Source organism: Cervus canadensis, chromosome 8, assembly GCF_019320065.1.
Source record: "Cervus canadensis isolate Bull #8, Minnesota chromosome 8, ASM1932006v1, whole genome shotgun sequence".
NCBI lineage: Eukaryota > Metazoa > Chordata > Mammalia > Artiodactyla > Cervidae > Cervus > Cervus canadensis.
The window spans coordinates 37,564,589-37,576,154 of record NC_057393.1 but is presented as its reverse complement, the minus strand read 5'-3'; positions in this window follow the sequence as shown (position 1 = coordinate 37,576,154).

Here is an 11,566-nt window from a genome sequence, read left to right as displayed (position 1 = left end):
GAAATTATGAAAATTCAATTACTCCTCAAGCTATATTGTCTTAATATATTAAAAATAAATCTTGTTGAAGTTTGAGGGACTGATTTGCAAGACATAAGTGACAGAGGGGCAGAGGGCTGTGAGAAAGAGAGGAATTAACTGAGAAAGGGAAGTGGATACTGGAAAGGATGGGAGGGAAAATAAGCCGTGCAGGAAGAAAGCAAGGGAAATTGGGGCAATAGAAAGTCAAGCATGAGGGGGTTATTTAAGATTTTTACACTTTACCATTTTAAAATAATAAAGCCTAGCCTCTTCCCCTACCCTTGAATTATACAAAAAGCAAGTTATTCACCACATCTTTCCTCATTTCTCAATGCTCTGCTGTTCTCCATATCTCAGTCTTGTTTGATTCTTTGTAACCTCATGGACTGTAGCCCATCAGGCTCCTCTGTCTGTGGGGATTCTCCAGGCAAGAATACTGAGTGGGTTGCCATGCCCTCCTCCATTTCTCAATACTCCATCCCTATATTCAACTGATGACTTTGTTTGATTTTACATTGGGAAAACCAGAAGACATTGGGTGGGAACTCTCTTTCCATAAGCAATTTTGCCATCCTAAAACATCTGCCCCTAACTGCTGCTTCCTGCCTCCTGGTTCAAATGAAAAAATATGCACCCTCCTTTCTCTCCTTCTCATCTTACCTATGATTCAGCTTTTTCTTTTGCTTCATTGTCTCTCCCTGACTACCAGGACATTTTTTGTGGTGTACATGCATGTGCTACTCTCCCTGTGCTCCCTGCTTTCCACCACACAATTACTGGGCTAAACCCTGCTCCCAGCTTCTGCTACGCTGACCCAGTTTTGTGGCAACTCTTGAGCCCTGCCATAAACTCCACTCCTGACCCTTAACACTGGCAATTTTGACTGTAGCTCTATGATGTCTTCTCTACATCATAAACATTCTCCCCATAGCCCTGTTCCTCATCCTTGTCCCCTGTCATATGTGATTATGTTAAAGCGATCCTATTATATATACAAAAAACAATAATAACATCCCCATCTATGGATAACAAATCGGTGAGGTTGAATGATTCACCCAATGTCACACAGGAGGTGGAAGAGCTGGATTTTAGCCAGGTGTTCTGACTACAAATAATTTAATTACCCATAAGCAGTTGGGCTAATTGGAATGGCCATTGTCTTGAGAGAGTTTTGAAAATCTGACCCTCTTTAGATTGTAACTGATCTGGAAAATTCCTGAGAGGTTGATTCCCTTTAACAATTATGACAACTCTCCTGTCTCCTCTGCTATTCTTCTATCCCTCCAACTCTCAGATATCTAGCCTTTGGGGAAGAGGAATTCCTGATTTGTCTTTGACTGTAGATTCTTTTGAGCTTCTCTGGTACCTCAGATGGTAAAGAATCTGACTGCAATACAAGAGACCTGAGTTCGATTCCCTGAGTATCCCCTGGAGAAGGAAATCGCTGCACACGCCAGTAATCTTGCCTGGAGAATCCCATGGATAGAGGAGCTGACAGGCTACAGTCCTTGGGTCACAAAGAGTCAGACACTACTGAGCAACTAAGCACATGCATAGGTTATTTTAATCAGGGATAGAAAATGAGGTGTGGAATCAGGTTCCTACAAAATGTCCTAACCTACCTGAACTCACAGAACCATCACAGCAAACTTGTAAGCAGGGGTTCAGAACACCATTTATTTATGTATATGCAAGTATATGCATGTAAATTTGTATCTATTACTTGAACCCAAATGTAATTCACTAGCTATAAAAAATAAAAAGAATACAGCAAATTGGAGGATTTCGATTACCAGACATCAAGACTTACTCATAAGCTAAAAGTAATCAAAATAGTGGCTTCCCTGGTAGCTCAGCTGGTAAAGAGTCCACCTGCAATGCAGGAGATCCCAGTTCAAAATAGTATGCCACTAACACAAAGATAAATAGAGCAAAGAAGACACAAATCATACAGTATAGGGCTTTATTTAAGCTCTAAAAACAGAAAGCATAAAGTCATTATAATTCCTACTGCACATAATATAAAACAACATGAAGGACCTAATTTCTAACATATCGGTCATATTGACAATTGTAAATGGGCTAAAATCATCTGTTAATATAAAACTGTATTCAGTTTTGCAAGATTAAAGGGTAATGAAGATGGATGGTGGTGATGATTTCACAACATTATGAATGTCTTTAATACCACTGAACCATATACTTGAACATCATTAAGATTGTAAATATTGCATTATATGTATTTTACCACAATAAAATTTATTTATAAAAGATAAACCAAACTCTATATTGTTTATAAGAATATGATAGAGGACATATGTTGGAAGACACAAAAGAAGACTTTGGCAAACAGGACATATGCCTTGTTCTTGGATAAGAAGCATTAGGACATAAAAATGCCAATTCTCCCAAAGTTGGCCTATACTTTTGAAAAACTACCCAATAAAATTGCTAATAGAAATTATTTGAAACTAGACACCTAGTTCTAAATTTTCCATGAGAAAAAATTAGTCAAAAGTATTCTAAAAAAAGAAAAGAAACTGAAGTGTGTAGTAATGCATATTATGAAGCTACAATAATTTAGGCAGTATGGTAAGTGAATGAGTAAATAGTGGATCAGAATAGAAAGCCAGATACAGATCCAAATAAATTGAGAAATTTCATAAGTTGTTGAAGGGACACTTCAAGTTAGTAAGAAAAACGTATTATTCAACAAATAATGCTCAGACCTGGAGAAGGAAATGGAAACCCACTCCAGTATTCTTGCCTGGAGAATCTTATGGGCAGAGGAGCCTGGTAGGCTCTGGTCCATGGGGTTGCAAAGAGTTGGATACAACTGAGCAACAGACATTCAATGCTCAGACAAATGGGAAGCCAGCTGGTGAAAAGTAAAACTGAATCCACGGACTGCACCATACACCAAAATAAATTCCAAAGATCCGAATAAGAAAGTAACCCGTACAAGTACCAGAAAAAGAGATATCTCCAAGTTTGTCACAAGCTCAGCCATTAAGTGTAGGTTTATAAATTTAACTCTAAAAATATTCATGTGCAGATATAATACAAATTTACGTGCCAAGTGCAGTGCAGTACAGTTTGAGTGTATGCTCAGTCATGTCCGAGTCTTTGAGACCCCATTGCCAAGTTCTGCTATTCATGGAATTTTCCAGGCAGGAATACTGGAGCGAGTTGCCATTTCCTACTCCAGGGGATCTTCCCAATCCAGAGATGGAACCCGAGTCTCTTGTGTCTCCTGCACTGGCAGATGGATACTTTACCACTGACACCACCTGGGAAGCCAAGTCAAGAGACAGCACTGTAAAGCCAAAATATAAATAGCAAAGTGGAGGGAGTATCTATTTCCACAAAGCTTAACATGATAATGGCAAGTACAAGTCAAAAGAAGGCCAATGATGGAAAAATATGCAAAGTTTTGTTTTTCAGATATATTTTTAAATCTCCTGATGCAAGATGATTTGCTTTCCTTTCCCAGTCTTCTATCCTTCTAACACCCCTAATATGATCATTCTAGCACTTTATTGAAACTTCACTAATTTTCCAGATGTTCCTTCTGGATAGTCTCTGTTTATCCATTTAGCCATTCTGAGATACCAAGTACTCAATACAAATGTTACCATTGCTGGTTTTCCCTGATAACCTATGTCTTAAGCTATTTGGGTTGCTGTAGCAAAATACCACAGACTGGATGGCTTTTAAAGAACAGACATTAATTGCTGGCATTTCTGGAGGCTGGGAAGTCCAAGATCAAGGTACCGCCACCATGGCTAACCTTCTAGTGAGGGGCCTCTTCTTGGTCTATATATGGCCCTTGTCCCTGTGTCTTCAAATGGTAGAACATATGAGTAAGCTCTCAGGGGCCTCTTCTATAAGGGCACTAATCCCACTCATGAGGGCTCTACCCTCAGGACCCTCCACCCTAAGCACCTCTCAAAGGTACCACTTTCTAATACCACCACATTAGGCATTAGCATTTCAACATATGAATTTGAGGGGAGCACAAACTTTCATACCATAACATCCTTTAAAGACAAATCTAGAGTTGAGCAGTAAATTCAAATTGACTCTCTTCTGCCTTCACAGGCTACTCAGGAACACAAATCAATTTAACTCCTCAATCTGGCTTCTTCTCATTTCCAATCAGTAGGTCTGTCAAATACCTGCCATATCTCCTGCTATTACTCCTTGGTAGAAATCACTAATTGATCACATCACTCTTTCCTGCTGAACCCATAAAATTTCACTCTTTTCAAGACAGACTTCACACTTCAAAGAGATGGTAACATTCACAGTCCCTGCCCAGAATGGATCTAGGTCAGCTTCCACCTGGGTGGCATTTACCATGGAGTTCAGGGCCTTCATGCAGTCCTCCCTCAAATGTTTCAGTTGAACTCATGATGCTGGTGCTCCAACTAGTGCCCTTCTAAGTTCATTGATCTTCCTGTGTTGATGGAAAACAGCAAGTAACATATTTTTGTTTTATTTTTGTTCTGTTTCTAACCCAGAGGACTCCCTAAATCCTTCTGCCTACAGGATCCCCAATAGGTTTCCATGTCTATAAGTATCTGTCCTCAACCAAAGTCAGCTGGGATTTATATTTGAAATTTCCTAAAATGTAGAGAAGAGGAAGAGGAAGGAAAGGGATGTTATTGTTATTGAATGCCTATCTGCTGAGAAGAGCAGAAGGACCATTTTTGGTTTTGCCAAAATTAGCATTGCTAGATAAATGAGAGCCTTATATCTTCCCAGTTGCCAGGAGAGCATGCCAGCTAATTTTAGCCCACTGTGTAAATATAACCAACATTGGTATGCACTGGCCTTTAACATCTGATGAGGCTCAATGACATCCGGTAGCAGCCAAAGTGCCTGTACTGCCCCACGATTGACTAGGTTTTCTGGGCCCTTAGGCCCCTGCTCCTTCTAGACATTGATTTTCCACTTGGAAATGACCTCGAAGATCTCTTGGCCTGACCCCATGCACTGAGCATGGCCTCCTACAGCAAAGGCAATGTTAAAGCAACATCCTTAATGAGTTTTTACTTAAGTGAGTTAAGGTGGGTAAAGCATTTAGAAGAGTTCCTGGAAGATGACAAATGCTTAATAAATGTTAATTATTGTTTTATCATTATTATGGGTTGAAATCACAGCTCCTCACTTACTAGCTGGATGACTTAGGCAAGCCTTGATTTGCTCATCTGTAAAATAGGCATAAGGAAAACCCTATCTGATAGGATTGCTGTTAGGATTGAATGAGTTGAAACATACAAAAGTCCTGGCTTTTGCCTGGAACCCGTGTGTGCCCAGGATATGGGAGCTGCTCTGGGTATCTCTTCAGATACTCGAGAGTCTGAGTTTTCAGTCGGCAGTCATACTGACAAACCATTCAACTTAGATTTTTCCAGAAATGGTTTCAGAGTGACTAAAGAAAATCAGAGGAGAAGTATACGTGTTTACTGTCACTATTTTTTCTTCATGGCTACTTAGATTAAGATCATGCTAAAGATAAAATCGTTCTAAAATATGTTGTTATTGTTCAGTTGCTGGTCATATCTGACTCTTTGCAACCTCATGGACTTGCAGCACACCAGACTTCCCTGTGCTTCACTATCTCCCAGAGTTTGCTCAGACTTATGTCCATTGAGTCAGTGATGCCATTCAACCATCTCATCCTCTGTCGCCCCCTTTTCCTTTTGCCCTCCTGTCCTCAATCTTTCCCAGCGTCAGAGTCTTTTCCAATGAGTCGGCTCTCAACATGTAAAATATGTAAAAATAATCATAAAACAAGGTTCAAGAAAGAAAAGAAATGTTTGTGAATTGTTATTTTTTCCCCTTTTATCTTGTTGTTTCTGGGTGGGTTTTGTTTTGTTTTGTTTGTTTTTATCTCAAAGTTAGTTACGAGAATAGTGATAGAGTAATGGCTAGAGTTGTCTAGCTATGGTGCCACTCTACTCCAAAGGTCCTTGAAAGTCATGGGTAATAACTGAGGTAGGTAAAAACAGCATATGACTTCTCTATAGATAGATTCCATGTATCTGAAGAAAGTCCTGAAGGGACTAATATAAACTGATGGACAATCCCCCAAGTTTTCCTCATTGGCTTAAGTGTGTATAATGTTATCTCTTTTTAGCAACCAGTTACTTGTCTTGGCTATGTTTTTGCTTAGGCTAATATTAGCTATTAGTATTCCCTGAGCCAACCAGATACTTGGTACAAGATAGTGATATGAGGAGGGAGTTGGTTCAGAGTTTTAAAACTGGCAACAGAACAACTGCTGGGCAAATAATTCAGTATTTAAATGTGGCATATTGCTAGATCATTTTCTTTTCATAGAGAAGCATTTCTGTTCGGTAAACTATTTCTACTATTACAAAAATGTACTCCCAGGAGTTTTCCCTCATCTGTAGCTTCTTTTAAAGGTGAAGACACCATGGTAAAGGCAGGCTTGCTTAGGTGGTCCTGGGCAAACACCTCTCTCCTCCCTCTCAGGGACTCTCAGGGGAACCGTGGTCCAACTGTGCTCCTGTGTGGTTACAGGCCATGACAAGTAGGGAGACATTTCTCCTCTCTCCTTGAACCGCAGTATGAGGTGACTTCTCTTCACAGCTCTAGCGAAAAGAGGACCAGGCCCAGAAATCAGACAGACCAAGTTTAAAACTCCACTCTATAATCCACAAGCTTTGTGACCTAAGGCAAGTTACTTAATCTCTGAGAACCTCTAAATAAGAACAGCGGTCCCTGCTTTGCATGCTTACTTTCAGCTCAGTAAATATCAGTGCTTCATATGCATAATTCTGTTGAAGCCTCCCAACACCTCTGTGAGGTGGGTACTAGTATTAGTCATGGCTCATGGATGAGAAAACCAAAGCTGGTAAGTAGTTCAAGAGTCATGTGTTGCTGCTGTGAGCTTTCTAGTATGCCACCAATGAATGCTGCATGGGATGTGATGATTTGCCTTTCTGGATGGAAATCTGGTTCAAATACTCCAAACAAAAACAAAGTGTTTGCCCCTAGGGAGAAGATGAATACAACCACCCTGTATCTGGCCTCCTTTCTGCCCCTTCATCTCCCTCCTCTTTCCCTGCTCTATGTTAATGACAGCTTTTCTGAACTTTAGGCTGTTTAGCTGACTAGAGTAGCTAGTCCTTTTACAATAGCAAGATTTTCATTGCATTTCTTCTGTTAAAAGGCCTTGTTGCTCAATCCTCATCCCCATTCCACCTCCCCACCACACATACTTGTAAACAGGCATACATACCCACACACACACATGCACGTGCACATGCATGCCTTATTTCCACTGTTTGATCACTCTACACTCACATCTGCCACGGCCACAGAGGTGGGCACAAGACTTTCTTGCAGTGATGCTAAATTGAGTCTTCTGAAGGCCCGGAGGACAATTGCTTGGAAGAGGCCTGTCTGTAGTAGGGGATTCAAAGGCCAACACAAAAAGAAGCAGAGACCAGCAGAAATAAAAGATGCATGGAAGCCAACTCAGCCTCCTTGGGAAAAGCCCATTGAGTCCCTGAGTCAGAGGTCGCTGGGCCCTGCCTTTCTAAGGTCTGGTTGTCCGTCTCTTTCTTCAATTCTTTGAGCTTCTCAGAGTCTCTCCCTCCCAGCTACTTGAGCCAGTTTGAGAAAGCAAATAGGAGTTGGGTATTTGCAGCCAAAGGAGTTCTATTTTAGTATACTTAAGTCTTCTATCAGAAAGTTGAGGAGAAAGAAAATTCTAAATGTAAATATACTTTTCACATTTCTGAGGATGACTCTACACTCAACATACTTGAACTGACTGCCAACTCCTTGCCAGACACTGCGCTGAGGCTGGCAATCCAAGGATGACTAAGACAAGGTCCCTGCCTGAAAGGAGCTTACAGTCTAGAAAAGGAAGATGGACACTGAGTTAAAATGTGATCAAATGTCACCTGTGTTTTAATAAAGGTCATGGGAAGCTATAGGTGTGGAAAGGAAAAAAGGAATCAATTCTTCTTGGAAGTTTCAGGAAAGGCTTCAGAGAGAAAATAATCCTTTGCTGACATTTGAAAGCCAAGTGTGGTCTATATGTGTGTGTGCTAGGTCACTTCAGTCATGTCCAATTCTGTGTGACCCTATGGAATACAGCCCACCAGGCTCTTCTGTCCATGGGATTCTCCAAGCAAAAATACTGGCCTGGTTTGCTGTGCCCTCCTGCAGGGAGCTTCCCAACCCAGGTATTGAACCCATGTCTCTTAAGTCTACCTGCATTGATGGGCAGGTTCTTTACCGCTAGTGCCATCTGGGAAGCCCCAGTGTGGTTTAGGCCTTTGCTATTCAAAGTGCAGTCCACGGACTGGTAGCATCAGTGTCTGGAAATACAGAATCCATAGCCTCTCTTGAGGCCTAATGAATCAGAATTTGAATTGTAACATGATCCCAAGGTGATGCCATGGGAACCTTTAGGGAGTACTGATCTAGGCAACAAGAGGAACAGAGGAAAAAGAATTTCAGGCAGAGGGAACAGTTTGAACAAAGACTGGCAGTTATTATGGCACGTGATCTGTTTGTGACACTATAAGCCATAGCAGAGGGTGTAAGGGAGGACGTGGCAGGAATGAAGCCAGGTCCAACCCCCAGAAGGCCTTGTGATCCATGCAGAGATCCATCCACCCATGGGATTTATCCTATGGGCACTGAGAGTCAATAAAGTATGTAAAGTAAGAGTGTGACAACATCAGATTGCACGTTTGAAAGCAGAGTAAGAAATCTTTCTGACAAGCCAAACAATAGATGAAGTTTGGACATGATTCTAATAGGAGAGGAATCCCAGAGAAATTTAAAGAAAGAGGAATGTGACTTGAGCTAAAGAGCCCCTTGATGAAGGTAAGAGACGAGAGTGAAAAAACTGGCTTAAAACTCAACATTCAAAAACTACGATCATGGCATCTGGTCCCATCACTGCATGGCAAATCAAAGGGGGAAAAGTGGAAACAGTGACAGATTTCATTTTCTTGGGCTCCAAAATCACTGTGAATGGTGACTGCAGCCATGAAATTAAAAGATGCTTGCTCCTTGGAAGGAAAGCTATGACAAACCTGGATAGCATATTAAGCAGAGACATCACTTTGCTGACAAAAGTCCATACAGTCAGAGCTATGGTCTTTCCAGTAGTCATGTATGGATGTGAGAGCCAGACCATAAATAAGGACGAGTGCCAAAGAATTGATGCTTTTGAACTGTAGTGTTGGAAAAGACTCTTAGAGTCCCTTGGACAGCAAGGAGATCAAAGTAGTCAATCCTAAAGGAAATCAACCCTGAATATTCATTGGAAGGATTGATGCTGAAGCTGAAACTCCAACACTTTGACCACCCAATGCGAAGAGCCAGTTCACTGGAAAAGACTCTGATGCTGTGAAAGATTGAGGACAGAAAGAGAAGAGGGTAACAGAGGATGAGATGGTTGGATGGCATCATTGACTCAATGGACATGAGTTTGAGCAAACTCTGGGAGATAGTGAAGGACAGGGAAGCCTGGCGTGCTATTGTCCATGGGGTCACAAAAGAGTCGGACACGACTGAATGACTGAACAACAACGTGATGTGATTTATTTTCAATTCTTAAAGCTCAATGCCTAACAACGTGTGGAAGATGGATTGGAGAGAGGCTCATTCCAAAGGCAGAGAGACAAATTCTTATTCTGATCAGTGGTGATGGAGATCTAAATGACAAAAGGCATAGAGTGGGTGGAGAGGAAGATGCTGGCTTTCAGAGAGGAAATGAGGTGAAATCTGCAGTGCTTCCTCCATGGTGGGAAACTGCACACTAGAGTGGGGTGGGGCAAGGATTTTTGGCCTATAGAAGAGATAGGGTGGAAGAGTCAATACTGGAAGGAAAGATCCTAAGTTCTGTTCAGGGTCTGTTGAGCTTGAGCCTCTATGGGACACAGGCATGGAGTTAAACAGTACGTTAGCACGAAGCACCAACCTTAATGTACAAGGCCTCTCTTGAAATTCCTCAATTAGAGCTTTCTTTACTTACTTAGAAAGCATTTAATTCCATGAATAATTAGCTATGAGGTGGAATTCAGTGACCGTGAACTCAGACTCTACACTGGAAGCCAACCTTCCACATGTTCCTTCTGCCTCCTGCACACGCGGCGTGGAGAGCCATCAAAGGGGAAGCTGAATGGAGAGTGTGATTCTGGGGACAAGACAGAGGCCTTCCTTCTGTCCCCCTGGGTCCCTGAGGCCTTAAGTACAATGCAATTGAACAAGTAAGAGTTGAGCGGCTGGCATGGTTCAAGTCCTGTGTTAGGCACTATGCGCGCGCGTGTGCTGAGTTGCTTCAGTCTTTGTGATCCTGTGGACCGTAGCCAGCCAGGCTCTTCTGTCCATGGGATTCTCCAGGCGAGAACACTGGAGTGAGTCTCCATGCCCTCTTCCAGGGGATCTTCTTGGCCCAGGGATCGAACCCGAGTCTCTTATGTCTCCTGCATTGACAGGCGGATTCTTTGACTAGGGCCACCTTGGCAGCCGTGTTAGGCACTGGGAGTATGATAAACTAGAGGAACAATGTTCTCATCCTCTCAGGTCTTTCATCTAGCTAGGAAAACAACAGGTAAATGGAAAAGAAATGTAGCGGATGCAAAGGTCTTCAGTTCAGTTCTCCCTTCAGGAAAGGACTTGCTTCCCAGCTATCAAGAACCTGCTTAGCTAACAGCCTCCAGCACTTAGCGCCTTCAGGTCTACCTCAGCTTGCAAGCCAAGGTCAGACTTTTCCCACAGCAGCTCTCAGATGATGGCTGAGCACAGCAGTGGTGGCTGAGTGCGTGAACTTCTTAGGGTGATTCCGAGCTATTGTTGCCAGATTTAGCAAAAGAAAACATAGAACATTCAGTTACATTTGCCTTGCAGATAAACAGTGAATCTTTTTAGTATGTGTATGTCCCAAATATTGCATGGGACAAGTATATATTTAACAAATTATTTATCTACAAGGCAAATTTAACTGAGCACCCTCTGTTTTATCTGGCAGCCTTACTCCCCAGGCTATGACTGAGCAAGGCAGTAGTACATTCAATCTCAGACAATATTAATACACAGTCTTTGCTCCAGAGCTCTTACTGGGTTGGCCAAGACTTTGTCATGCCTTTATCCAAGAATCTCATGACAGATGAGCCTGAGGGCTACAATCTATTAGGTCGCAAAGAGTCGGACACAACTGAGCTTGACTAACACTTTCTTTTTCACTTTCATGTCTCTTTACACAGTCCTGATTTGTCCTCTTTTCCTTTCATAGGTATTACTCTCCAATAAATTTTCTAACTCCACTTCAGCATCTGCTTCTCAAAGAACTCAAGTTCAACAGTTAGTATCAAGAATGACCTGAGAAAGGTCTGGGGACTAAATCACTCACCACCCACCAGCCACCACCCACCATCACTTCATATGAAGACCTGCATCCCTGGTGTAAGTGGTGTGCAGACAGCCCTTGGCATTAGATGGTGGTACAGTTGTCTCAAGTTTCATAACTGGTGAGATGGGAAGGCAT